Source organism: Pogoniulus pusillus, chromosome 10 (genome assembly GCF_015220805.1).
Source record: "Pogoniulus pusillus isolate bPogPus1 chromosome 10, bPogPus1.pri, whole genome shotgun sequence".
Taxonomy (NCBI): domain Eukaryota; kingdom Metazoa; phylum Chordata; class Aves; order Piciformes; family Lybiidae; genus Pogoniulus; species Pogoniulus pusillus.
The window spans coordinates 5582277-5609060 of NC_087273.1; the positions used below are offsets into that span (position 1 = coordinate 5582277).

General features: G+C 51.0%; 1 protein-coding gene across 5 annotated transcripts in view; it reads left to right on the forward strand.

Annotated features, from left to right (window-relative positions):
• The first annotated feature begins 9464 nt into the window (after positions 1-9464).
• Positions 9465-26784, forward strand: part of WDFY3 (WD repeat and FYVE domain containing 3) — a 165453-nt gene continuing 148133 nt past the window's right edge. The window contains exons 1-3 of one of the 5 annotated variants that reach the window (XM_064149628.1): positions 9465-9693; positions 9778-9991; positions 10537-10725. The gene's annotated coding sequence lies outside the window, so the exon portion shown is untranslated. Of the gene's footprint in view, positions 9992-10115; positions 10192-10536; positions 10726-11050; positions 11500-26784 lie in introns of those variants that run through there. The other 4 variants (XM_064149629.1, XM_064149631.1, XM_064149633.1 and 1 more) reach the window with 4 other exon arrangements.

Below are 26784 nucleotides of genomic sequence, written 5' to 3' on the forward strand. Positions count from 1 at the left end.
GTTGTTGGAAGAGAGAGTGACTGGCATTGGAATGGGCTGCCCAGGGAGGTGATGGAGTTGCTGTGCCTGGAGGTGTTGAAGCAAAGCCTGGATGGGGCACTTAGTGCCATGGTTTGGTTGATTGGGCAGGGCTGGGTGCTAGGTTGGACTGGCTGAGCTTGGAGCTCTCTTCCAACCTGGTTGATTTTATAATTCTAAGACCAGGTTGGATGAGGCCTTGAGCAACCTGTTGTAGTGGGAGGTGTCCCTGCCTATGGCAGGAGGTTGGAACTAGATGATCTTTGAGGTCCTTTCCAATCTAAACCATTCTGTGATTCTATTACATGGCCTCAAGTTGCCTCAGGGGAGGTTCAGGTTGCATATTAGAAGGAACTTCTCTGGAAGAGTTCTCAAAGATTGGAAGAGGCTGCCCAGGGAGGTGGCTGAATCCCCATCCCTGGGGATGTTTGCAAGATGTAGAGATGTGGTGCTGAGAGAGATGGTTTAGCTCCAGTCTTGGTCGAGTCAGAATGGTTGGGCTGGAGGATCTTCTTCCAATGAGAACAGTTCTGTGGTTCTATTCTCAGGCAGTTACAAGGAAGCCCTTTTAGTCAGACCTTTTCAATTCCCTTTCCTTGTAAGCATGCCCCTTGTCTTTGCTCTGCTGAGCTGTGCAAGAAACCCTTTGGAAGGCTCTCTGGTGCTTTGATTATTCCACGAGCTGGAAGCTGTTCTTGGATTAGTCTCTCCCTGGGAAATGGCTGATGTGGTGGGAGTTTGTTTATCTGCATGCCTGAGGTTTTCTGACTGCTTTGTTCCAAAAAGGCTGCGTTTAAAAATAAACCAGGTACACAAAGCTCTGCGCTCAGTTTTCCAGTGGGAAGCTGACCTGCAGGTCCCAAAGACTTCTTTTTTTTCCTTTCCCTTGGTCAAAGGGACAAACAAATCTAAGTTTGGAGGAGCAGCAGTGATATTGACAGCTCTGTCCAAAATAGAGCAGTGGCTGGGGGGTTTTGATTGGATCAGTCACTCCAGCCTCTCCAAGCTACCATTATGGCTTTGCTGTGAAAGCCTGCAGAAACAAAAATACCTTAGTCCAAAATAACACTGCCTCACTCCAACACCACCGAGTGTCTCAGCACAGATTTGGCACATTCTCTGAGGCTGTATCAACAACAATCCCAAACTGGCTGCTCTAAAAGTCCCATCATAAAAATAAGTGTCGGTTAGTGCCTTCTCCTGTATCCTCTGTGGCTGCTGAGCTCTGTGCTAAGTATAACCTACAGTGCTCACAGGAGAAAATAGTCCTGCATTGGAGGCTGTGGAGTGATTGCCAAGGTCAAAGGCAGGGCTGCAAAGCACATAGACTCGTGGAATGGTTTGGGTTGGATGGGATCATAGACTCGTGGAATGGTTTGGGTTGGACTGGATCATAGACTCATGGAATGGTTTGGGTTGGACTGGATCATAAATTTGTGGAATGGTTTGGGTTGGATGGGATCATAGACTCGTGGAATGGGTTGGGTTGGACTGGATCATAGACTCATGGAATGGTTTGGGTTGGACTGGATCATAAATTTGTGGAATGGTTTGGGTTGGATGGGATCATAGACTCGTGGAATGGGTTGGGTTAGAATAGAATAAAATATAATAGTATCAAGCACCTTGGAAGAGACCTCCAAGCTCAGCCAGGCCAACCTAGCACCCAGCCCTGTCCAGTCAACCAGACCATGGCACTAAGTGCCCCATCCAGGCTTGGCTTCAACACCTCCAGGGATGGTGACTCCACCACCTCCCTGGGCAGCCCATTCCAATGCCAATCACTCTCTCTGCCAACAACTTCCTCCTAACATCCAGCCCAGACCTCCCCTGCCACAGCTTGAGACTGTGTCCCCTCCTTCTGTTGCTGCTTGCCTGGCAGAAGAGCCCAGGGGAAGCTGTACCTGGCTACAGCCTCCCTTCAGGTAGTTACAGCCAGCAATGAGCTCTGCCCTGAGCCTCCTCTGCTGCAGGCTGCACACCCCCAGCTCCCTCAGCCTCTCCTCACAGGGCTCTGCTCCAGGCCCCTCACCAGCTTTGGCGCCCTCCTGTGGACACCTTCCAGTACTGCAACATCTCTTTTGGGTTGAGTAGCCCAGAACTGGACACAGCACTCCAGGTGTGGCCTGAGCAGTGCTGAGCACAGGGGCAGAAGAACCTCCCTTGTCTGGCTGCCCACACTGCTCCTGAGCCAGGCCAGGATGCCATTGGCTCTCTTGGCCACCTGGGCACACTGCTGCCTCAGCTTCAGCCTATTATGATCAGTGTTGAAACATTCACAGAATGGGTTGGCTTAGAAAGGGACCTTCAGGATCATGCAGTTCCAACCCCCCTGCCATGGGCAGGGATACCTCCCACTAGCCCAGCTTGCTCAAGGCCTCTTCCAACCTGGCCTTGAACATCTCCAGAGAGGGGGCATCCACTGCCTCCCTGGGCAAACCACTGTGAAATGTACTTTTTCAGCCTCTTGGTTTTGAGGTCCATGTGAGCCTGCACAGGGTAGGTTCCACACGCCAGGCAGAGCGGTAACACCTTAGACCAACAAAAAGACAACCAAAGGTCTGTAGGACAGGTCTGACAGCACTGCAGGTGATTCACACCACCAGCATAGCCATCTCTTTAAAAGCTGATTACTAATTTGTGGGTAATTTCTCCAGAGGCACCAGATGGCAGCATTTTCCCTCGCTCTGAGAGTGATCTCATCCTCTCAGATTGACTTCTTGGGATCAGCAGGCTTTGAGGCTTCGTAAGCCACAACGACCTCAAGTGAACTGCACCTTCCCCGTCACCACCTGCTCCTTTTCCCACTTCATTGGACGTGCAAGGTCACACTGAGCCTGCCTGAATGCAATCCGGAGCCTTGTAGTTTGTCTTCTGCCTGTGCAGCTCTGGGAGTCTGTAAGGATCGTTGCTGGGAGGGCATGTAGAAAGGCAGGCTCTGAGCTCTAGAGCTCATTTTCTTCTCCTCTGAATAGTAAGCAGCATGCAGTTCATTTGATGTTCTTTGGCATGCAGGGACAGTGATTCTGGTTTACAAGCAAACTTTGTCTGTGCCCTTTTCTCTCCAGGCTTTGTTCTTTGAAGGTGGAGATAATATTTTGTTGTACACCACTGGTGTGTGACTGGTTATGTCCAGCTAGGCTTCCAGCCTCTACAGCCTTGCTCCTTCTGTAGGAAGGTTCCATTTCTGGTCATAAAATCACTGAGTCACACAATGTCAGGGACTGGAAGGGACCTCCAAAGCTCATCCAGTCCCACTGCCCTGCCAGAGCAGGGTCCCCTGTACCAGATCACACAGGAACACATCCAGGTGGGTTTTGAATATCTTCAGAGAGGGAGACTCCACAGCCCCCTGGGCAGCCTGTTCCAGGATTCTGTCACCCTCACAGGGAAAAAAATCCTCCTCATGTTCCCATGGAACTTCTTAAGCCTCAGTTTCCACCCAGTGCCTGTTGTCCTGTCATTGGGTGTCACCAGCAGAGCCTGGCTCCTTCCTGTGGGCATTCACCCTGCACATAAACATGAATGAGGGCAGCCCTCAGGCTCCTCTTCTCCAAGCTACACAGCCCCAGTTCCCTCAGGCTCTCCTTGTAAGGAAGACATTCCACTCCCTTCAGCATCTCTGTGGCTCTGCACTGGACTCCTTCAAGCAGTTCCCTGAGGCTGTTCATTGAACTGAAGGGCCCAGAACTGGACACAGTATTCCAGATGTGGCCTCACCAGGGCAGAGCAGAGGGGAAGAAGAACCTCTCTCGACCTGCTAACCACAGCCCTTCTAATACACCCCATAATGGCACTGGCCTTCTTGGCCACCAGAGAACACTTCTAGCTCTTGGTCAACCTCTCATCCACTAGGATTTTCAGGTCCTTTTCTCCTTCACTGCTCTCCATCAGGTCAGTCCTCAGCCTATACAGATCCATGGGGTTGTTGTTTCCCAGGTCCAGAGTGGGGCAAGGATTGGGAACTTCATTTTGCAAGCCATGACCTCTTTTAGAGTTATGAATGTGGCCTAAAGCTTTGTGGGCTGACAATTCTGTTATCACTTCTGTCTTGCTTCTCCCCTTCATTCTCATGTTCTTGCTTATAAATCCAGTGGTTCTGTCACAAAATAGAATCACAGAATCAACCAGGTTGGAAGAGACCTCCAAGCTCAGCCAGTCCAACCTAGCACCCAGCCCTAGCCAATCAACCAGACCATGGCACTAAGTGCCCCCTCCAGTCTTCTCTTGAATACCTCCAGGGATGGTGACTCCACCACTCCCTGGGCAGCCCATTCCAGTGGCAAATCACTCTCTGTAAATAAAAAGGACACAGCAGATTCTGCCCAGCTGTAAGAAACTGTTCCTAAATCATCCATCTCTGAACCTACAGCACTGGGATGCAAATGTTTAGTTACTGGAATTGTGTGAGTGACATCAACAGGCAGCAGAAGAAAGGCTGTTTATCCAAAATGGGGCTGGCTGTCCAGGCCCCAGAGGGTAAAGGAGGAGTAGCTCTGGCTGCTGCTTACTTCATCAGGCTGCTGGGTGTCTGCTGTGGTGACTCTGGTAATGCTTTACAAATGCTGTGAGCTCAGCAGTAGGCTATTTGAGAATTGTTTTAAACTGATGATCTTGTGACAAGCAGCTTAGTATTTTTCTGCAGAACATATGTGACAGGGGGATGCCTTTTGGTTTGGTTTGGTTTTCTTTTTCATATGTCAGCCAAATTCAATATGAGTGTTACAGCAGAAGAACACAGAATCATAGAATCAACCAGGCTGGAAGAGTCCTCCAAGCTCATCCAGCCCAACCTGGCACACAGCCCTGCCCAATCAACCAGACCAAGGCACTAAGTGCCCCATCCAGGCTTTCCTTGAACACCTCCAGGGACAGCATGGTTTGAAGCTGAGGGAGAGTAGGCTTAGACTGGAGCTGAGGAAGAAGTTCTTCAGTATGAAGGTGGTGAGACTCTGGAACAGGCTGCCTAGGGAAGTTGTGGATGCCTCCTTTCTGGGGGTGTTCAAGATCAGGTTGGATGAGGCCTTGAGTAGCTGAGTCTAGTTGAGAGGCATCTCTGGTGAGGAGAGGTTGGAGTAGATGATCTCTTCATCTGCTAGGTTCATCTACTTCACCTAGATTGGAGGTTGCAGGATTCTAATGGAGGAGTCAAGGAATGTTATCTACATCTCCAGAGCTTTTGGATTGATGCCATGCCTTGTGCACACTGGCTTTGCATAGTGGCAGAGAAGTGTAAATGCTTTCTTTTGCCTAACCACATCACTGTAATTACCAACCAGCTCCTTCTCTGGAAAAGATAAGCAGGTATTTGTGATGAACTTTGGGAGTGGGCATGTTGAGTAGGTAAACTCATGGAATTGTAGAGTGGTCTGGGTTGGAAGGGACCTCCAAAGCTCATCCAGTCCAACCTCCCCCTGCAGTCAGCAGGGGCATCCTCCACTAGATCAGGTTGCCCAGAGCCCTGCTGAGCCTCACCTTGAATTTCTGCAGGGATGGGAGTGTCTGGTGTCCCTCAGCAGGGACTCTTGTTGCTTGCCACAATTTATTTTTGGAACTCTGACAACTGACCAAAACATGGGGACTATAAATAGGAATGCAATGAGCATTAACTCTGCAAGAAGGAAAAAAGCACTGTAAGCTGGCAGCCAGCAAAGCTCCTATCTGCTGTACAGCTGTCTGCAACTCCCACTGCCATCCTGCAGGGCTCTTGTGATTTCCCACTAAGTTTGTCTCTACCCATCTCTGCAAGCTTTGATTCTCACTCAGTGGAGCTGGCTAAGATAGCTCTTGTTAATCCTTTGCATATGAAAGGTGCAAGTATCCTCCTCCACATAAGTTACAGAAAGAAAGGTTGTTTTGTGGAGGGTAACTGCTCTGTGCCATTCACAGACTGCATCTTGCACAGTGAGTGGAATTGTTGCAGAATCACAGAATGGGTTGGGTTGGACAAGGCCTTTCAGATCATCAGGTCCAACCATCCTCTACCTCTGCCAAGGCTGGGGCTAAACCGTGGCCCTCAGCATCACATGTCTGGAACACTCCTTCTCTGTGAGGAAGTTCTTCACAGAGAGAGTGATTTCCCATTGGGATGGGCTGCCCAGGGAGGTGGTGGAGGCACCATCCCTGGAGGTGTTGAAGAAAAGCCTGGATGAGGCACTCAGTGCCATGGTCTGGTTGACTGGATAGGGCTGGGGGATAGGTTTGGACTGGATGATCTTGGAGGTCTCTTCCAACCTGGTTGATTCAGTGATTCTGTGAGATACCTCCAGGGATGCAACCACTTCTTCCACTTTTTGAGAACCCTTTCAGTCAAGAAGTTTCTTCTAAAGTCCACCCTCCCCTGATGCAACTTGAGGCCATTTCCTTTCATCCTGCCACTGGTTATGAGGGAGAAAAGACCAACCCCCACTAGGTTCCAGCCTCCTTTCAGGGAGTTGCAGAGAGCAAGAGTAACAGGAACAAGCTGATGAAATCAGTGCTTCCTCTTTCTGCAGTCCAGAGTGAACATAGAGCAAAGAGGGGCAAATCCTGCCCCATAGTGTGCATCATGTTTTTGCTTCTAGACTGCTGTGGCTTTCTAACTAAGGAGAGTGCATTGTGAAAGCTCAGGTGTGCAAAGAAATGGCTACTTTAGCTTTGAATGGATTGAGATACAGACCTTGGCTGCATTTGGCACAGATGCTTTGGGTTGGAAGGGGCATTTAAAGATAATCTAATTCCAATCCTCCTGCCATGGGCAAAGACACCTGCCACGGGCAAAGACACCTGCCACAAGACCAGGTTTCTCAAAGCCCCATCCAGCCTGGCTTTTAAAGACTTCCAGGCTTGGAATCTCTACAGCTTCTCTGGACAACCTGTGTCTATGCCTCACCACCCTCATGGGGAAGGGTTTCCTCCTCTTGTCTCATCTGCATCCAGCTTATCCCAGTTTGAAGCCATTAGCCCTCATGCTGTCACTCCATGGCTTTGGCAGAAGTCTCTCTCCAGCTCTCCTGGAGGCCTCCCCTTCAAATCCTGGAAGCAGAAACACTCTATGAACTTTAAGCAAGGGGCCAATTATTTCAGTCTGGTATGTGACAGAATGTAACTCGACACACAGACTTTTCCTTCAGTGTATACATTACTCCATGCTGTGTACAAAACATGGCAGATGCCCTCCAAAGGCATCCTCTGAAAGCTGTTCTATAGTTCCATGCTCCTCATTTGCCCTTCCTGTTCTTGTAGCATTTCTCATATGGCTTTAACCATATACCAGGCTGGCTGGGGCTCTGGGCAACCTGATCTAGTGTGAGGTGTCCCTGCCCATGGCAGGGGGGTTGGAACTAGATGATCCTTGAGGTCCCTCCTAGTTCTGACAGTTCCATGATAGACAACCACTTATCTTTTTGCCCATAAGCAGACAGTGACAATGACTTTTGCTAGCATGTGATGAAAGAGGAAGAGAAGCCTGCAAAAAGAGCAGTTGCACAGGGAGAAAGTGGTGGGAGAACAGGTTACTAAAATGCTCAGGGTCCAAAAGTTGGTAGAAAGTAGGTATTTAGGAAGGACAATCCAAGATCCACATGGCATAAAAATGTAATGATTTTATTCCAGGGACACAAGAATGCTGAGTATCTGAGAGCTTCTGCCACTGATCATGTAACAGCTGCTGTGGTGAATGGTTTTAATGGCAATTAAAATTAATTAAGTGCTGTGGCAAGAGTTTGAAGCTAGAGCAGGGTAGATTTAGATTGGACATTAGGAAGGAGTTCTTGAGTGTAAGGATGGTGAGACACTGGAATGGGTTGCCCAGAGAAGTTGTGGATGGTTGCTGGCAGCCCAGCAGGCAGCTGTGTGCTGGCTGCATCCAGAGCAGAGAGAGCAGCAGTACAGGGAGGGGATTCTGCCCCTCTGCTCTGCTTTGTTGTGACCACACCTGTAGCACTGCCTCCAGTTCTGGTACTTCCAGCATGAGAAGGACCTGGAGCTGCTGGAGAAGGTCCAGAGTAGGCCACAAAAATGATCAGAGGGCAGCAGAACCTTCCCTGCAGGGACAGGCTGAGAGAGTTGAGGCTGCTCAGCATAGAGAAGGGAAAGCTCCAGGGAGACCTTGGAGCAACCTTCCAGTGCTGAAGTGGGCTACAGGAGATGTGGCGAGGGACTTGTGACAAGGACTTGTAGCAACAGGGTGAGGGACAACAGCTTTGAGCTGCAAGAGGAGAGATTGAGACTGGAGATGAGGAAGAAATTCTTAAGAGGGAGGGTGGGGAGACACTGGAACAGGTTGCCCAAGGAGGTTATGGGTGCCCTTTCCCCTGGAGGTGCTGAAGGCCAGGTTGGACAGGGCCTTGAGCAAGCTGGACTGATTGGAAGTGTCCCTGTCCATGGCAGGGGGGTGGGACTGGATGATCCTTAAGGTCATCTTCCAACTCAAACCATTCTACGATTCTGTGGCACTGTGGCTGAACTTTCTCTCAGTGCCTGTTCTTCACTGATTATCCTGCACAGCAAAAAATAGAGCCATTGCAGTGAGCCATTCAGCCCCATTCCAGCCCAAACTGTAGCCTGGGCTGTGCTGAGGTGGGCTCAACCTCGTTCCTGTTAATACAGAAAGTTTAGGGATGTCTGGAGACACTTCACAGACAAGGGCAGGGTGATTTTGTGTAGGCAGGGAGGTTATAAACTTGTCCTTTCTATTTAGTTTCTCAGCTGGGAGAAGCAGAGTTGGTTGGTTTGGAGTGAGTGCTCCTGAGTGAATCAGCCTCACTCCAGAAATCCCTGAATCTTCAGCAGAAGCCTCCTGCACCTAAAGGGGAGTGGTCAGACCACACCTTGAGTACTGTGTCCAGTTCTGGGCCCCTCAATTCAAGAAAGATGTTGAGGTGCTGGAACATGTCCAGAGAAGGGCAACAAAGCTGGTGAGGGGCCTGGAGCACAAATCCTATGAGGAGAGGCTGAGGGAGCTGGGGGTGTTTAGCCTGGAGAAGAGGAGGCTCAGGGTGATCTTATTACTGTCTACAACTACCTGAAGGGGCATTGTAGCCAGGTGGGGGGTGGCCTCTTCTCCCAGGCAACCAGCAATAGAACAAGGGGACACAGTCTCAAGTTGTGCCAGGGTAGGTATAGGCTGGATGTTAGGAAGAAGTTCTTCACAGAGAGAGTGATTGGCATTGGAATGGGCTGCCCAGGGAGGTGGTGGAGGCACCGTCCCTGGGGGTCTTCAAGCAAAGCCTGGCTGAGGCACTTAGTGCCATGGTCTGGTTGATTGGTTAGGGCTGGGTGCTAGGTTGGACTGGCTGAGCTTGGAGGTCTCTTCCAACCTGGTTGATTCCATGATTCTATGATTCTATGATTTCCACTGCCAGCTGAAGAGCCAGAGAAGACACTAACAAGATTCACGTGGCTGATGCTGGCATTGTTAAATGTAATTTACTCTGTCCTCAAGCACCTGGGCACACAGCTTCATTTAATGAGACCCCTCAGCAGGAGGCAGTGGTCCTGGTTCCTGGTGCGTGTGACGATTTGCCCGTGAAGCGCAGAGCTCTTGGGCTGGTTCGAACCTCGTTTATTGCAGCTTTTAACTCTGCAGCAGCCCAGAGTCTCCAAACTGCTCCGTCGCGTTTGCAGTGAAGACCCCAGAGGGGACCCTGTAAAGGAAAACACCTCCCAAACCAAACTGCTTAGGGATGCATGTCTGTAAGGAGCCACATTTGTAAGTGAGTGGAAAATGGGAGAAGGATAAACTGGTCACACGTGTGACACCTTTGCACCATTCCCCAGGAGCACTGGAGCAGGTGAAACTTGACGCAGAGCTTCGCTGGCAGCCTGTGCCGTGTGTGGCTGAAGTGGTGCTTTGTCCTGCTGACAGCAGGAGTGCTCTGGCCGTTGGGAATGTAAATGCTCCAGCAGGAAAAGAGGAACCGGCAGCGTGGCCGGGAAGGTCTGGACCAGCAACAGTGTGGCCAGCAGGATTGTGCCGCTGGACTCAGCACGGGTGAGGCCACACCTGGGTTCGGTTTTGGGCCACTCCCTCCAAGAAGGACTTTGAAGGGCTGGAGCAGGTGCAGAGAAGGGCAACAAAGCTGATGAGGGGTGGGGAGGAGCAGCTGAGGGAGCTGGGGGTGTGCAGTGTGGAGCAGGCTAAGGGCAGACCTCGTTGCCCTTTACAGCTCTCTGAGAGGAGGTTGCAGTGAGGTGAGTTCGGCAGCTTCTCCCTAGCAAAAAGTGATAGGACAGGAGGAAATGGCCTCAAGCTGCCCTAGGGGAGGGAGATTTAAATTACTAGGAAAGTTTTCTTTGCTGCAGGAGTGGTCAGGGATTGGAAGAGGCTGCCCAGGGAGGTGGTGGAGTCCCCATCCCTGGAGGTGTTGAAGAAATGTGTGGCCGCGGCACCTGGGGACATGTTTTAGTGGTTTTGGGTTGGACTCGATGGTCTGAAAAGTATTTTCCCACCAAAATGATTTAACAGTTTTATGTCTATGTTTAAACATTTGGATCATATCGATGGGATTGGCTGCGCTGATTAAGTTCTCTTTGCAGTTGATATCTGGGATACTCAATGGACTTTACGTAGATGCACACTTGACAAGGAGTCGAGGGAAAGCACTTCAGTCCCAACCCCAAAGCGGCTGCTTTGCTCCTGCATTTCCTCGCCCACGCAGAGTCTCCTGGCTGGGGCAGCTTCTCCTCCCGGCCGCCTGAGTCGGGCCTGTGGTAGGCGGGATCGAGGTGAGAGGGCACCGGCTGAGTGTTTCGGAGCCGCGGGACAGCTGGCAGAGAGTGGGAGAAGCCAACCCCACGGCTCTGAGGGGTGCGATCACTGTAAAAAGCCCCAGAACGCCCAGCCGTGGGCTGCGTGTCTGCCCAGCCGCTCGGGGTGGGGAGGGGAGAGCCTCGGCGGCTGCCTCCCCGCCGAGGGGAAGGGGCTGCTGGCCTCTCCCTCAAGGGCTGCTCCCGCCGCCCGCCATTACGGACTCGCTCTCCTTAGGCAGCCTCGCCGGGCTCCGGGAGCGGCGGCGACCGCAGCCAGCCGGGAGGAGGAGGAGGAGCGGAGGGAGGAGGCAGTGCTGGCGAGGCGGGCGGGGAGGGGGGCACTCGGCACCGCGCAGGAGGAGGAGGAGGACTAAAATGGCCACCAGCTGTCGTGGGGAGCGACCCTGCTCCCTCCGCCCCGCCTTGCGCGGCCCCCTCGGCCCGGCCCGCTCTTGATGGGGCCGGAACGACCCCAGCGCCCGGACGCTGCAGCGGCGGCGGCACCTCCCGCCGGAGCCCGCCCGGGCCGCAGCGGGGGAGCCGCCCTCCTGGCCCGGTCTGCACCGCCCGGCCGAGGCCGCCCCTTCGCGTAACCCCCCTTCCCAGAGCCCCCCATCCCCGTACTCTGTCTGCGGAAAGGAGCGAAAAGAGAAGAGGAGAGGAGAGACCGCCCGCTGCCCCTTCCCTGGCCCGGCGGGCCGGGCACAGCGGCACCGCCGCACCGCCGGAGACCTCCACGCCGCCTCCCCGGTGAGTGCCTATTGGCCCTGCCCGCCGCTCCCCGGGCTCCGGCGCTTTGTTGCACCGCCGGCGGGCCCGGCCGCGCCGCCGGGAGACCCGCCACCGCCCCGCGGGCCCGGCTGCGGCCCCCGTCCCCGGCTGGGCACTGGCACCGTTCTGCTCGGCTTGGCCCGGCTCGTCCGCAGGCCGCGGCGGCCGCCGCGCTCCCCGGGGATGCCGGTTTGGAGGGAGGGGTCGGGGGCGCCGGTGCTCGGGGTGATGGATCTTTGTCACTGCGCGGCCAGACCCCCCCACTCGCGTTTTTCGTGTTTGGTTTCAGTCGCCCGTCTCTGCCCGCGGCCCCCGGGGCAGGGCTGTGGGGGGCGGCCGGGTCGGCCCCGCTGTGCTGTGCCCGAGCCCCGGCCTGCTGAGGCCGCGGTGGGGCTACAAGAGGCTGAAGGAAGCCCGGAGGGGACTGCGGAGCCCCGCGGGCGCTGCGGCGGTGCTGGGCCGCTCCGGCGGCCTTTGTTGTGGCCGGGAAGGGCGGATTTCCCCCGGGAGTCTCGGCGGGGGTCGGGAGGGGCTCAGCGGCTCCGGTGCTGGGGTGTGCGGAAGGGTCGGTGGGTGCCGGACCGTGGGGTGCGGGGTCCGTGGGCAGCCCCAGCCCGGCGCGGTTCGCAGGCGGTGAGGCGCATTTCTTTCTGCCCTTATTTTGGTTTTTATTTGTCGCGTAGATAGTTATTTTGGCCTCGTGTCTCCTGGTGTGGAAAGGCCCTTCGAGTTAAAGTACCTACTGGGTTTCACCCTTCGGTGTCCCCGGGGACAGCCAGGTCCTGAGGGGTCTGAAGCGTGGTGTTAGGTGGAGTTGTGGAGCTACTGAGGTACCTGCTGCTTGTCTCCGACATGGTTTTTCCCCTGCAGTTCTGGGAGGTGATGTGCACCGATAAAGAGGCTGGCACAGAGACCAGTCAGTAGTGCTGGGTGCTGAGACCCTGTGTGATGTTCACCTTGAAGGATGAGTACCATCATTTCTGGTTGTGCTTGCCTGCGTCCGTGTGGAGAGACATGCACAGAAGTAGGAGTGCAGAGGACTAAGTGTATGGCTTTTAACCTGTCGTGTCATGACTAAACTAACTGACATTTCTTGGATAACTGGAGGAACTCCCAAGATTTTAATGCAGAACTACTGAGTCCTGGCTTTGTTTTAATGATTCAGTTTTGGTTACTTGGTGGTGTGGGTTTATGGCAAGGTCTGTGCATGTCCGGGTGTTAGGCTATGGACCTTGGCTATGGTTTCTGTTCAGGAAGGTAAAATACCTATGTAGCAGCAAGCAGAAATGGTCAGCTGAATCATGAAAGTGTGGCCAGTAGGTCAAGGGAGGTTCTTCTCCTCCTCTGCTCCGTGCTAGTGAGGCCTCACCTGGAGTGCTGTGTCCAGTTCTGGGCTCCCCAGCTCGAGAAGGACAAAGAGCTACTAGAGGGAGTTCTGCACAGGGTCCCTGAGATGCTGAGTGGACTGGAACATCTCTCCTGTGGGGAAAGATGAGATAGCTGGGGCTGGTTAGGCTGGAGAAGAGGAGACCTGAGGGGCATCTTATGAATGCTTACAAATATCTGAGGGTGGGTGTCAGGAAGATGATGGGGGCAGCCTCCTCTCAGTAGGTCCCAGTGACAGGACAAGAGGTTATGGTCATGAACTTGAGCACAGGAAGTTCCATTGAAACATGAGAAGGAGCTTCTTTGCTTTGAGGGTGACAGTGCACTGGAACAGGCTGTTCAGGGAGGTTGTGGAGTCTCCTTCTCTGGAGACTTTGAAGGCTCTTCTGGACATGTTCCTGTGTAGTTTGCTCTGACAGGGGGGTTGACTTGAATGATCTTCAGAGATCCCTTCCAGCCGCTACCATTCTGTGATCCTGTGTCATTAGGCTAGAGCTGTGCTGCTGCTTGCCCCTCTGCCCACTTACAACTCTACAGCTGCGTGACGTGGCCAGAGTTTGCACACTCGTGTGGATCTGGGCTGCTTCTGCAGAAAACCAGCTTGACTGCATCCTGTGGCATGTTTTGGTGATGGAACCAGTGGTATCTTGAAGCAGGCTACTTGAGCAGATCATACAGTTTGAGTGAACTGGTGCTTCTGCAGCGTTTTGCTGCTCCTCTGCAGTGCTGGTAGAGCAGAGCATTTGTAAATCTGAAACTTACTGCTGTGCCACTCGGTCAGTTGCTGGAAGCCAACCAAATCCTTCTCTGGGCTTTTAAAAGGTTTTAGGTAGGCAGGTTTAGGAAGCAGAATGTGTTGGGTGCTGGAAAGATGCATCCAGGTTAGTCTAGCATTGTGGCTTTGCTCCAGCATCCTGGTCAAGGAGGGCTGGCAGTGCAGCTTTGGCTGCATATTTGGACTACGAGTGGATACACTGAGTGGTGTGGGATCTGTTGAGCTTAGCTGGAGCTGGGTGTGAAATACTGAACAGCACCGATAGCAGTGTGTGTTTTGGGTAGAAGAATGCCTCACATATCGTTAGTGGTAAACTAGAGATCAGTGACCAGTGTTCTTCAGTTTGATTTGTGCTTGCTTGGAGCTGGATGTGCTTGTTTGCTTTTCCAATTTGCTGAGCAGCCTTAGGCTGCTGGATTTGGGATACCAATGTTATGTTTTTGGATTATAGAGCATCAGGAATATTGCAGCTCTTAGCCAGCTGATTATCTGTTGGATTCAAATGGGTGCAAGTTAAGCGGAATGCTGCTGTGGTGAATTATCTTCAGCATCCATTTCAAATGTCTTCACATTTCTACGGGGTGGTTTAAGTGAGGGTTAGTCTGCCACAGTCAGGTGTTTATTTCCAATTTGGTGCATCAAAATCAGCTGCTTGATAATGTGATGAGGTGTCAGTACTCAGAGGAACTTTCAGTTCTTTCTTTCAAAACAATGAGATGCTAAATAACAAAAGTTATTACAGTTCTTAATATTTTCAAGCTGGAAAGAATGCAGCTTGAGCAGAGACAGCTATATTGTCTTGTTGCATCTTGCTACATGAATCAGCTTCTAAGCTAACAGCCATCTGGGTGGGTATGGAAACCTTGGTATTTAGCTCTGCTTTACTGGAGCTGAACTGCCAGATGAGTTCTCCAAGGCGAGCAGGTCTGCAGGATGTACTGGGGTGCGCGTGGCTGTTGGAGGAACTTGCTTCACATCTGCCAGGCTCACTTGAACTGTTTCACACTCTTCTGCAAGTGTTCAGCTGGATTTTCTAGCACAGAAAACTTCTGGGATGCTTCATCTGACAAGCAGAGAAGGACCTGGGGGTGTTGGATGGCAGCTGGCTGAATGTGAGCCAGCGTGTACCCAGGTGGCCAAGGTCAACAGCATCCTGGATCAGCAACAGTGTGGCCAGCAGGACCAGGGCAGGGACTGTACCTCTGGATTCAGTGCTGGTGAGGCCACATCTTGAGTCCAGGGTTCAGTTTTGTGCCTCTCACGCCAAGAAGGACATTGAGGGGCTGGAGCAGATCCAGAGAAGGGCAACACAGCTGGGAAGGATCTGGAGAAGAGGGCTGGGGAGGAGCAGCTGAGGGAGCTGGGGGTGTACAGTGTGGAGAAGAGGAGGCTGAAGAGAGACCTCATTGCTCTCTACAGCTCCCTGAAAGGAAAAGGAGTCAGGTGGGGGTTTGTCTCTGCCCCTAATAACAAGTGATAGGACAAGAGGAAATGGCCTCAAGATGCACAAGTAGAAGCTTATGTTGGACATTAGAAGAAACTCCTTGACTGAAAGGGTTCTCAAAGATGGGAAGAAGCTACCCAGAGAAGTGATTGAATGCTCATCCCTGGAGGTGTTTGCAAGAGGCAGGGACATGGTATGAGTGACATAATTTAGCATCAGCCATAGCAGAGTTACAGAGAATGGTTGGACTTGATGACCTTAAAGAGTTTTTCTAACCAAAACAATTCACTGAGCAGATATGGGGTAAGCATGGGCAGATGTTCTGCTTACCCTCTGAATTACTCAGGACTGTCACGAGATTGTTTGGAAACTTTGGTGTTGGAACATGGTGTTTCACTTCCCAAATGCTGGCGTGGAGTGTTCTGTAGAACCGAGCTGCAGGGACTGACTTGAGTTGCTGAAGGTGCATAAGGCTGACAAATGTGAAGCAGAGGCAGTAGTTCCCTCTCTGATGATCGGGTTGCTGAGGGGCAAATCTGCTGATGGTGAGTAGCAGTTTCGTTCTTGTTTGTTAAGTGATTTTTAAGTTCCTATTGCAAAAGAGTGGAAATACTGTTTCAGCAGTGGCCTTTGGCTTGCAGGGCTTCCTGCTGCAAGGAAGTCTTCTATCCTTTGTTCAAAATAAACATTTTGGGGAGGGCGGATGCGGTGCTTTGTGAGAAACCATCCATCTTAGTCACAATTTACCCCCTGGTGCTTGCCTTGCTGATAATTAGAGTGGTGGAACTCTGTGCTTGCCATATGTTACTGGAATAAAACGTTTCCAACCCTATCTCAGATTGCTGATCCCCAGCAGTGTGGGCAGCAGGTAGAGGGAGGGGATTCTGCCCCTCTGCTCTTCAGAGACCCCACCTGCAGTGCTGCGGCCAGTTGTAGAGTCTTCAGCACAGGAGAGACAGGGACATGATGGAGCAGAGCCAGAAGAGGACATGAAGATGATCAGAAGGCTGGAGCACCTTTGCTATGGATACAGGTTGAAAGGGTTGGGATTGGTCAGCCTGGAGGAGACAAAGCTCTGGGGAGACCTTAGAGCAGCCTGCCAGTACCTGAAGGGGGCTGCAGCAGAGCTGGGGAGGGACTTCTGTTGGAGGCAGGGAGTGCCAGGATGAGGGCAATGGCTGTAGGCTGGAAGAAGCTGAATTTAGATGAGGAGGAAATTCTTCTTCGTGTGGGTTGTGAGGCACTGGACCGAGTTGCCCAGAGAGGTCATGTGGTCTCTTAGCTTGGAAGTGTTGAGTCAGGTTGGATGGGACCTTGAGCAACCTTGTCTAGTGGGAGGTGTCCCTGCCTATGGCAAGGGGTTGGAATTAGATGACCTTTAAGGTCCCTGCCAAACCATTCTAGGATTCTCCAATCTTGAAATGGGAAATGGAAACTTTTGCTGGTGCATAGTACAGTTTCTGGATATGTGTACAGGGAGAAAACAAATTGTTTCTTCATGGCTTTAGTAGTGAAGCGTTTAACTTCACTGGTTTCCCCTTCAAATGTTGGTGTTTCTTATGTATTGCTGCTGGTGTTGGTGTTGCTAATTGCAATAGTGCAGCATTTAAAATGCCCAAGTTGTGGCAAATGCTTAGGCTGTTTTAGAGTTGTTGGCAATGCTGATTGTTCTCATAAATACTTCTTTAGTTATGCATCCTGAGGGACCTACGGCTTGAGTTCCAGTTGCCAGCCTTCACATACCCCTCTGCGTTGAAGGGACTGAAGCAGGATGATGCAAGATTGTCAGGTCTCCTGGAACAGTTCACTTCTTTAGCTTTGTCATTTGGTTTACAGTTTCCATCTTGTAATAGGCAGTTTCTCTCTTGTGTGGCTCCTGGTGTCTTCTGCTGGAGTCTTTATGTCCTACTGCTGGGCTGTTTACACCTTGGTCAGGCTGGGTAGAGGACAGCACATAATAAGCCCCCTGTACACGTTTGTTTTAACCCAGCTGCCTGTAGAAAGTGTTACATAGAATCACAGACTGGTAGGAGTTGGAAGGCACCTTTGGAGATCATCCAGTCCAGCCACCCTGCAAAGGCAGGATCACCTAGGGCAGGTCACACAGGAACGCATTCAGACAGGCTGTGAAAGGGCCAGCTTCTCTGGGCAGCCTGCTCCAGTGCTGTGCCACCCTCACAGTAAAAAAGTTTCTTCTCCTTTTTGAGTTTATGACTGTTGGTGTCCTATTTGCACTGTCATTGCCAAAGCTTCTGGTGTTACCTCCCAAATGGTGCTGGCAGCTGGTAAGGTTTTCACGGAGGTCATTAGTGTGGTTCTGAGAGCAGCCTCTTGGCTCAGGTGACAGCACTGTAAGCTCTGCAAGGCTGCCTGTGCAATTAGTGGTGATCCAGCCTTGAGAGCATCATTTTGGCAAGCAACCCACCTTAGGAGGTGCAGCGGTGCAAGCTTTTGCTTGTTGGCTATGCCCTGTGCTTCTGTAGGTGGTACAGCCTCTTCCTTTCATTTGGAGCATCTGCAGCCTCTGTGTTTGGGTCAGCTGTTAGATGATGGGCATGAGGACTGGAGCAGAGCTGGATGAGCTGTAGCACAGTTGCTGTGGATCTTTGTCCAGCAAATGATAGAGTTGTAGAATGGTTTAGGTTGGAAAGGGACCTCAAAGATCATCTAGTTCCAGTCCCCCACCATAGGCAGGGACACCTCCCACTAGAACAGGTTGCTCAAGGCCTTATCCAATCTGGCCTTGGACACCTCCAGGGAGGGAGCATCCACAGCCTCCCTGGGTGACTTGTGCCAGTGTTTCACCACCCTCATTGTAAAGAACTTCTTTCTAACATCTAGTTTAAACCTCCCTTCCTCCAGTTTAAACCCATTACTCCTCATCCTGTCATTACAAGACTTTGTGAATAGTCTCTCCCCAGCCCTCCTGTAGGCCCCCTTCAGATGCTGGAAGGCTACTACAAGGTTTCCTCAAATTCTGTATGAGAAGTTAAGAGATGAAGGAAGAATAGGAAATGCTGTATGGAACTGGTGGGCCATTGTTGTGTAGCATTTTCTGATTCAAAGTGGCATACACTGATTTGGTACTCACCTGGAATGAAAAGGAATGTTTGTTTGAATGGGGCAAGGGGAATAATCTTTGGCTGATTGCAGTGTACATGCCTGGAAAGTGTTTCAGTACCCAACTGTACGGGCTGTGGGAACTCAGCTGTTCTCTTGGTCTTCAAGGGAGCTGAGGGGTACTGGAGAGTTGTTGATTATTCATTCCTCATGCCCCTTGCCCAGCTCAACACCCTCTGTTTCACCAGGAGTAGTCATAAGGTACCATAGATTCCCAGTTGCTTGGCTGAACTAGGTTCACATATGGAGCACCTTGTTCCTTCTCTGGGTGACTGCCACGAGGACTAGAGAGATGTAGCTTGGTGGAGAGCCTGTGGCTTGGGGTCACATGCTGGTGTCACTGTTGGGTGAACTGGCTTATACCTCTTGGAGCTCCTGGCCAGTGCCAAGGGTTTGGAAGCTCTCGGAGCTCCTGGCCAGTGCCAAGGGTTTGGAAGCTCTCGGAGCTCCTGGCCAGTGCCAAGGGTTTGGAAGCTCTCGGAGCTCCTGGCCAGTGCCAAGGGTTTGGAAGCTCTCGGAGCTCCTGGCCAGTGCCAAGGGTTTGGAAGCTCTCAGAGCTCCTGGCCAGTGCCAAGGGTTTGGAAGCTCTTGGAGCTCCTGGCCAGTGCCAAAGGTTTGGAAGCTCTCGGAGCTCCTGGCCAGTGCCAAGGGTTTGGAAGCTCTCAGAGCTCCTGGCCCGTACCAAAGGTTTGGAAGCTCTCGGAGCTCCTGGCCAGTACCAAAGGTTTGGAAGCTCTCGGAGCTCCTGGCCAGTACCAGGGGTTTGGAAGCTTTCAGAGCTCCTGGCCAGTGCCAAGGGTTTGGAAGCTCTCGGAGCTCCTGGCCAGTACCAAAGGTTTGGAAGCTCTCGGAGCTCCTGGCCAGTACCAAAGGTTTGGAAGCTCTCGGAGCTCCTGGCCAGTACCAGGGGTTTGGAAGCTTTCAGAGCTCCTGGCCAGTGCCAAGGGTTTGGAAGCTCTCAGAGCTCCTGGCCAGTACCAAAGGTTTGGAAGCTTTCAGAGCTCCTGGCCAGTACCAAAGGTTTGGAAGCTTTCAGAGCTCCTGGCCAGTACCAAAGGTTTGGAAGCTCTCGGAGCTCCTGGCCAGTGCCAAAGGTTTGGAAGCTCTCGGAGCGCCTGGCCAGTGCCAAGGGTTTGGAAGCTCTCGGAGCTCCTGGCCAGTGCCAAGGGTTTGGAAACTCTCAGAGCTCCTGGCCAGTGCCAAGGGTTTGGAAGCTCTCAGAGCTCCTGGCCAGTACCAAGGCTTTCAAACCAAGTGTGAAGTGCAGCTCTGTGTGGTAGCTGGGAAGAAGGAAGAATAGGTCTTGTTCTTTTCTGTTTGCTTTGCTCCCTGTGCGAAGGAAGCGTTTTTGTTCTTCTTTCCCTTACCTCTTTTGTGAAAGCAGATGACATCCATCTTCTGTTTTTCCCCATCAATAGCTCTGGGGCAAAATGTTCTGGTTTTGTTGTGTGGAGTTGTGCAGTTGCCTTAGTTCCTGACAATGGTGCTGATGTTTTTGGAGGTCTGAATAACAGATTGGGTTTTTTTCTGTCTTCACCTGTTGGGCCAAGCTGTGAGTGTGGCAGCAGATGTGCTGGATTATTCCGGTGAGATACACATGCCATCTTCTGGAATGCTTTGGAAGGAAAGTGGGTTTGATTGCTTTGGTGGTTTTGTTGTTTCATCGCTGTCCTGTGATGGATTTCTGCCCGTCTTAAGGGTGTGATTTCTACTGCTTCTGTCACATCACAGAATAAAAGCAGATTTGCAGAACTTGCTGTAGGACATGTGGAAAAAAAAAGTTCTAAAAGAGAATCTTCTGAAATTTCAAAAATGATAGAACAGTGTTTTATGCTGGAAAGAGGGAGTTGGTGTGGAAGAAATAAAGAACAAGGGATGCTGAATGGGACAAAGGCACAGAGCTTGATATAAGAAATGCAGGTGAAAGGTAAGATGGATGCAGTTGAATTTCACAACCAGCTCTGCCTTCCAGGGATGTTTAGTTCTTACACCCCACAAATATTGCCATCTCATGCATTTGATTGCAGTCCTTCCAGAAGAAAAGCTCTCAGCAGTCTGGCTAGCTCTGTGCAGATGATGAGGCATTGGAAAGCCTGTGGAAGAAGTGGATTTTCCAGGTGGTTTATTTCATCCTTTTCTCCCTTACTCTAGAGAAATTGCATACTGCTCTGAAGGGATCTTAAGAGTTGAGCTTGTGCTCTTCTGGATTGGATGGAGATTCATCATGCTTAAGCTTTTTATTCGAGACCCCTACCTTAGAGAGGTCAGACTCTTTAGAGTTGGGTTTTGCCTCTTTTTTTCCCCAGCAGCTGTTTCTACAGACTTCTTAATTAGTGGAAGAAGTTATTCCCTCTCTTGACTCACCTGTTGGCCTTTCAATGGCCATGCCACTTCTGCTTTTGGATGTGCATTTGAGGCTTTTCAGTGAGGGGGTCTCAAAGCAGGTGGTGAGTTACCTTGACTTAAATCAGTTGTGGCAAATAAGCAAATGGGAGAAAAGCAAAACCTTTACAGCAGACAGTTTGGAGGTGATGAGGTAGATGCATAGAATCATACAATTGTTTGGAGCAGAAAGAACCTTTGAGGTCATTGAGTCCAGCTATTAGCTCAACAGCACCCAGTCTGGTGCTAAACCATGGCCCTCAGCACTGCATCTCTGCTGCTTGGAAGCATCCCCACGGATGGGCATTCAATGTCCTCTGTGGGCAGCCTCTTAAAATCTTAAAGAACCCTTTCAGGGAAGAAAATTTTCCTGATGCCCAACCTAAAACTCCCCTGGTACAGCTTGAGACCATTTCCTCTCATTCCGTCACTTGATACTAGGAAGAAGAGCCCAACCCCCACCTCACTACAGCCTCCCTTAAGGGAGCTGTAGAGGCTAATGAGGTCTGCCCTCAGCCTCCTCTTCTCCACACTAAACAACCCCCAGCTCACTCAGCTGCTGCTCATCAGCCTTGTTCTCCAGACCCCTCACCAGCCTTGTTGCCCTTCTCTGGACCTGCTCCAGCCCCCCAGTGTCCTTCTTGGAGTGAGGAACCCAGAACTCAACCCTGGACTCAAGGTGTGGCCTCACTGTGTGCAGTACAGATACTTGTAAGCATTCATAAGATCTCTTCTTGGTCTAGCTCCTTTCCAGGCTAACCAGCTCCAGGTCTCTTAGCCTTTTCCTATCACAGAGATGCTCCAGTCCCTTTGTTGTCCTTGTAGCCTCCATTGGAGTCCCTCTGGTATATCCCTGTTGCATCTACCTGTTTGCTGCTGCAGGAGAACGTGATCGAAGCTCACACAGATCAGTGTGATCAGAGCAATGTTGCATGGACTTGAGGCCATTCAATGTGAATTATACCAGAGACCTTTATTGATCATTTTGGCTCTCATTATATAGTCTTGAGCAGAGAGCTCACATACATTAGCGTAATTAGGCAAGAGCAACCCAGTCTTTTACATACATCACACCTTATTTTTCTCATTAGCAAGATGTCCACTTACCCTTTCTCAGATAAGGTAGCCAGCAGCATTCCCACAGTCCCTGTGCCTCTTGAACTGAGGAGCCCAGAACTGGATGCAGTACTCCAGATGTGGCCTTAGCAGGGCAGAGTAGAGGTCCAGAAGTTATCCTGTTAAAAAACCAAACAAAACAAACAAAACCAACCCCAAAAGCCCCAAAACCAAACTGGGACACAGAATTCTTGTGCTGCTTCACTGAAATATGACGAAACAGTGATTTGCTTGGTGACAAATCATCTTGGTTGATGGACAGTCCCCAAAGGGAGAAGGACTGATCAGAATGCTTTAGGGAGGGCAAAGATCATTAAGAAAGTTAATCAGATAGAAGCACACTTGGCATAACTAGCCTCAGCTTTTGTCTGAGCTTTGTTGGAGTGGTGTGGAGTGTTGGCCCTTGAATCATTCAGAGTGGGTGGAATGTACCAGTGGAAACTTTTTATTTTCCCTTTGGCTGGATGACCTGGAAGCCTCCAAGTGACAACAAGAGGTTAAGCAGTTCCTGCACCCAAAATAAGCAGAGCACTGGGGAAGTGTTGTATGGAATTACTGCAGCAAGCTCAGAAACGATCCTGAATTGTTGAAAAAAGGAACAGTGGAGTTTTCTGAGGGCAGCCAAAGGAGTAATGAGAGCCAGGAGCTGGGAATTCCCAGGTCCATCACGTTTTCTTCTCACTACAAGAGAAAACAATGAGGTGCTGGAGCTGGTCTGTAGAAGGACAAGAGCAGCAGGTGAAAAGTCTGGAGAACAGGGCTGATGAGGAGCAGCTGAGGGAACTGGAGTTGTATAGCATGGAGGAGAGGAGGCTGAGGAGAGACCTCATTGCTCTCTACAGCTCCCTGAAAGGAGGTTGGAGCCAGGTGGGGGGTTGGTCTCTTCTGCCTAGTCTCAGGTGATAGAAAGAGAGGAAATGGCCTGAAATTGTGCTGGGGAGGGTTGGGTTGGAGCTTAGGAAGAATTCTTTGCCAAAAGCATTGTTGAGCCCTGAAACAGGCTGCCCAATAAAACCATTGAATCAGCATCCTGGGAGGCATTTAAAAGAGGTGCAGATGTGGTGCTGAGGGACATAGTTTAGCAGTGGGACTGGCAGCATTGGGTTGATGGTTGGACTCCATGGGTTGATGGTTGGACTCCATGGTCTTGAAGGTATTTTCCAGCCTAAACACTTCCCTGAGTCTCTGATAAAGCTGCCAAACCATGTTTCTCTCAGAGCTGTCTCGTTGTAGAACCAGGGCCTTGCTGTTCTGACAGCAGAAGGACCATCCAGGACGCTGGGTTTCCCCATGTGCATTTGGTTTCACAGCAGAAGCTTTTGAATCCCTGTTGAATGGGGGAGAGGCTGAGCTTCAGTGCCCTGGCTTTGGAAGAGGAGAGCAGAGCGCTTTGGCTGCAGGCTGATGATAATAGGATTGCTCTCTCCTGCTTTTCTGCTGACATTCACCACCTCCACCGCATTCAGAGTGCTGCTGCTGCTCTCAGGGCTTGTCTCTGCAGTTGTATTCTTGCCAAGGCTTATTTACTTCTAATGGGGTTTTATGGAGGTCCTTGGGGCTTGGTGTGAGAGCCGGGGCCGTGCCGAAGGCCTCGCTTTGTGTTTGCCTGAGTGCACCGAGTGCGCGGCATGGCGCGAGGAGAGCGACGCACAAAGAGATAACCTCTGCATTTCTTCATGGGGAGATGGAGCCTTTCGCCAGCCTGAGAGTTGAAATGTCAACAGTGCAGGTCCTCAGCTGCAAGAAGGGCTCAAGTTACAGCTTTTAAAACATTCAAAGCGCAGAATAAATGCATCTCCTTTCTGAGCTTGGAGCAACTGAGCGTGCAGCTGATAACCTTTTCCCATAGCAGTGAGGGCTGTGGTTTTGGGGTCTTCACATGGCAAAATGCTTGGAGTTGAGATGCCACAAGTGTGGTGAGATTGAGAATTGTAACTACATAGAATGGTGTGGGATGGAAGAGATAGAATCAACCAGGCTGGAAGAGACCTCCAAGCTCATCCAGTCCAACCTAGCACCCAGCCCTGTCCAGTCAACTGGACCATGGCACTAAGTGCCTCATCCAGGCTTTTCTTGAACACCTCCAGGGATGGTGCCTCCACCACCTCCCTGGGCAGCCCATTCCAATGGCAAATCACTCTCTTAAAGATCATCTAGTTCCAGCCTTCCACTAGCCTAGTTTGCTCAAGGCCTTGTCCAGCCTGGCCTGGGACACCTTTAGGGAACAGGGCATCTGCAGCCTTCCAGGGCAACCTGTTCCAGTGTCTCGCCACCCTCAGTGAAAGAATTTCTTCCTGATCTCCAGTCTAAATCTCCCCTCCTCAAGCTTCATTCCCTCTTGTTGCATTACTACAAACCCTTGTAAAAAGTCCTCCTCACCACCCCCAGCTCTCCTGTATCCTTTGTGTACTGGAAGGCTGCTCCAAGGTCTCCCTGGAGCCATCTCCAGGCTGAACAGACCCAATTCTCAAAGCTTATCTCCATAGGGGAAGTGCTTCAGCCCTCCCATCATCTTCATGGCCTCCTCTGGACCTGCTCCAGCAGGCCCATGTCCTTCTCATGTTGAGGGCACCAGAACTGGGCACCAGAAGGAGCCAGCAACATTCCTGTCATCACTATTTTACTGTCTGATAAAGAGACTGAGGAGGAGTGAAGCTCATTTGACTTAGGGGTTTCTTTCTGGTGGCAGAAGCAAGGCTGCATCTCTAAAGAGGCAGAAGCAAACATTCCTTGTGAGCAGTCATGCGGAATAGGCACAGAGGCAGTTTGGGTATTGCATCCCCAATCAAACACTAACACTTGAGTCAGTAGCAGTTGAGCAGTGAGCCACAATGGAAATGTAAAACCCAAAGTCTCTGTGGATATGATCTAAGAGGATGCTAATTTGCTTGTTAATTAGGTTTACAAAAGTTTCTTTTTCACCATTCTGAGCAGTGAGGATAAGCTACTGAAGAATATTTAATTTAGGTTTTTGAGTGGGTCATGAAGTAACCAGGGAGTATCTACAAGCTTCTCACTCTTAGAGGCACATTGGCAACACTTCAAGTGTGGTAATTTCTGGAGACTGAAATGTCTCATAGAATCAGCCAGGATGGAAGAGACCTCCAAACTCATCCAGTCCAACCTAGCACCCAGCCCTGGCCAACCAACCAGACCATGGCACTGAGTGCCCCATCCAGGCTTTGCTTCAATACCTCCAGGCACAGAGACTCCACCACCTCCTTGGGCAGCCCATTCCAATGCCAATCACTCTCTCTGGGAAGAACTTCCTCCTAACATCCAGCCTATACTTCCACTGGCACAACTTAAGACTGTGTCCCCTTGTTCTATTGCTGGTTGCCTGGGAGAAGAGGCCACCCCCTACCTGGCTACAGCCTCCCTTCAGGTAGTTGTAGACAGCCATGAGGTCTGCCCTGAGCCTCCTCTGCTGCAGGCTGCACACCCCCAGCTCCCTCAGCCTCTCCTCACAGGACTGTGCTCCAGGCCCTTCCCCAGTCTTGCTGCCCTTCTCTGGACACCTTCCAGCATCTCAACATCTCTCTTGAATTGAGGAGCCCAGAACTACTGGACAGAGTTTGGATTTCAGTTTCTTACCAGGAGCACAACCAGCAGTGTTGGACTAGGGAGGAGACAAAGGAACAAAAAGGCCTCCTGGCTCTCTGTGCACACAGCAGCAAAAGGGAAGTGATGTAGTGGTGGAGTCACCGTCCCTGAGGGTGTTCAAGTGGTGTGTGGACCTGGTGCTTAGAGACATGGCTTAGTGTTGATCCTTCAGTGCTGAGTGAAGGGTTGAACTGGATGATCTTTGAGGTCTCATCCAACCAGATGTATTCTGTGATGATTCTGTGTGGGGTCTTTGTTTCTATGAATACTTGCAGTGAGCTACATTGGCTTCAGCTACAGTTTGATGCTGTTGTGGTGTGTGTGTGCTGGAGACAGGGAGGGATGTCAGCGTTTTTACTTCCACAGCCTGACTCTGCAAACTTGTCCTTAAAATATGCTTAAAGAGGCATGGTAACATTCTTGCTACTTCCAAAAATGCATTTAAAGATGATTTTGTGTCTTGGGCCACATCCAAAATGCCCAACAAACCCAGATGTTTCTACCAGTACTATTTTGGTGTGTATTCTGAAATGAATTTCTCTGCTTCTCTGAGAGATGCTCTCCAGTATCTGTGAGTATTTGGACCATGTTGAAGGGTTTATTCTGATGTCAATGATGGGACAGGACTTGGGTTCAACAGACTAAGTGCTACTGTCTTGGAATTGTTTTGGTTGGAAAAGACCTCTAAGGTCATCCAGTCCAACCATCAACCCAACACCACCATGGCCACTAAACTGTGTCCCCAAGTGCCATGGCAACATGTTTCTTGAGCAGCTTCGGGGATGGGGACTCCACCACCTCCCTGGGCAGCCTGTGCCAATCCTTGGCCACTCTTGCAGCAAAGAAAATTGTTCCTCATCTCCATCCTGACTCTCCCCTGGCACAATTTCAGGCCATTTCCTCTCTGTCACTTGAGACTAGGGAGAAGAGCCCAACCCCACCTCACTGCAGCCTCCTTTCAGGGAGCTGTAGAGAGCAATGAGGTCTGCCCTCAGCCTCCTCTTCTCCACAGTAAGTACCCCCAGCTCCCTTAGCTGCTTCTCACCAGCCATCTTTTCCAGACCCTTCCTCAGCTTGGTTGCCCTTTTGAAGGCAACACTGATCTTTAGTGCATGTTAGGAGGTAGAACTCTTCTCAAAGTGTAAATTCACCTAGGACAGTGTGAATACATCAGAGTAATGTTAGTGGGAAGGGACATCTACTTGTGCCTGAAGTGGGACATCTGCTAGGATGTTTTAGCTGGGAGTGTGGGATCTGGGGACTGAACTTCTTACAGGAAGAGACAGGAGGTAGTGGATGTGAGCTTTTGGTGTGCTTCAAGCTGTGAATGAAGGCATCTGAGTCTTCCAGGTGCATCATGGCAGGGAGGTGATTTTATTTTGTCTCTCCTTGCTGTGGCCCTGAAGGCAGTAAGATAATTTCTTACTGGGTGGAATAT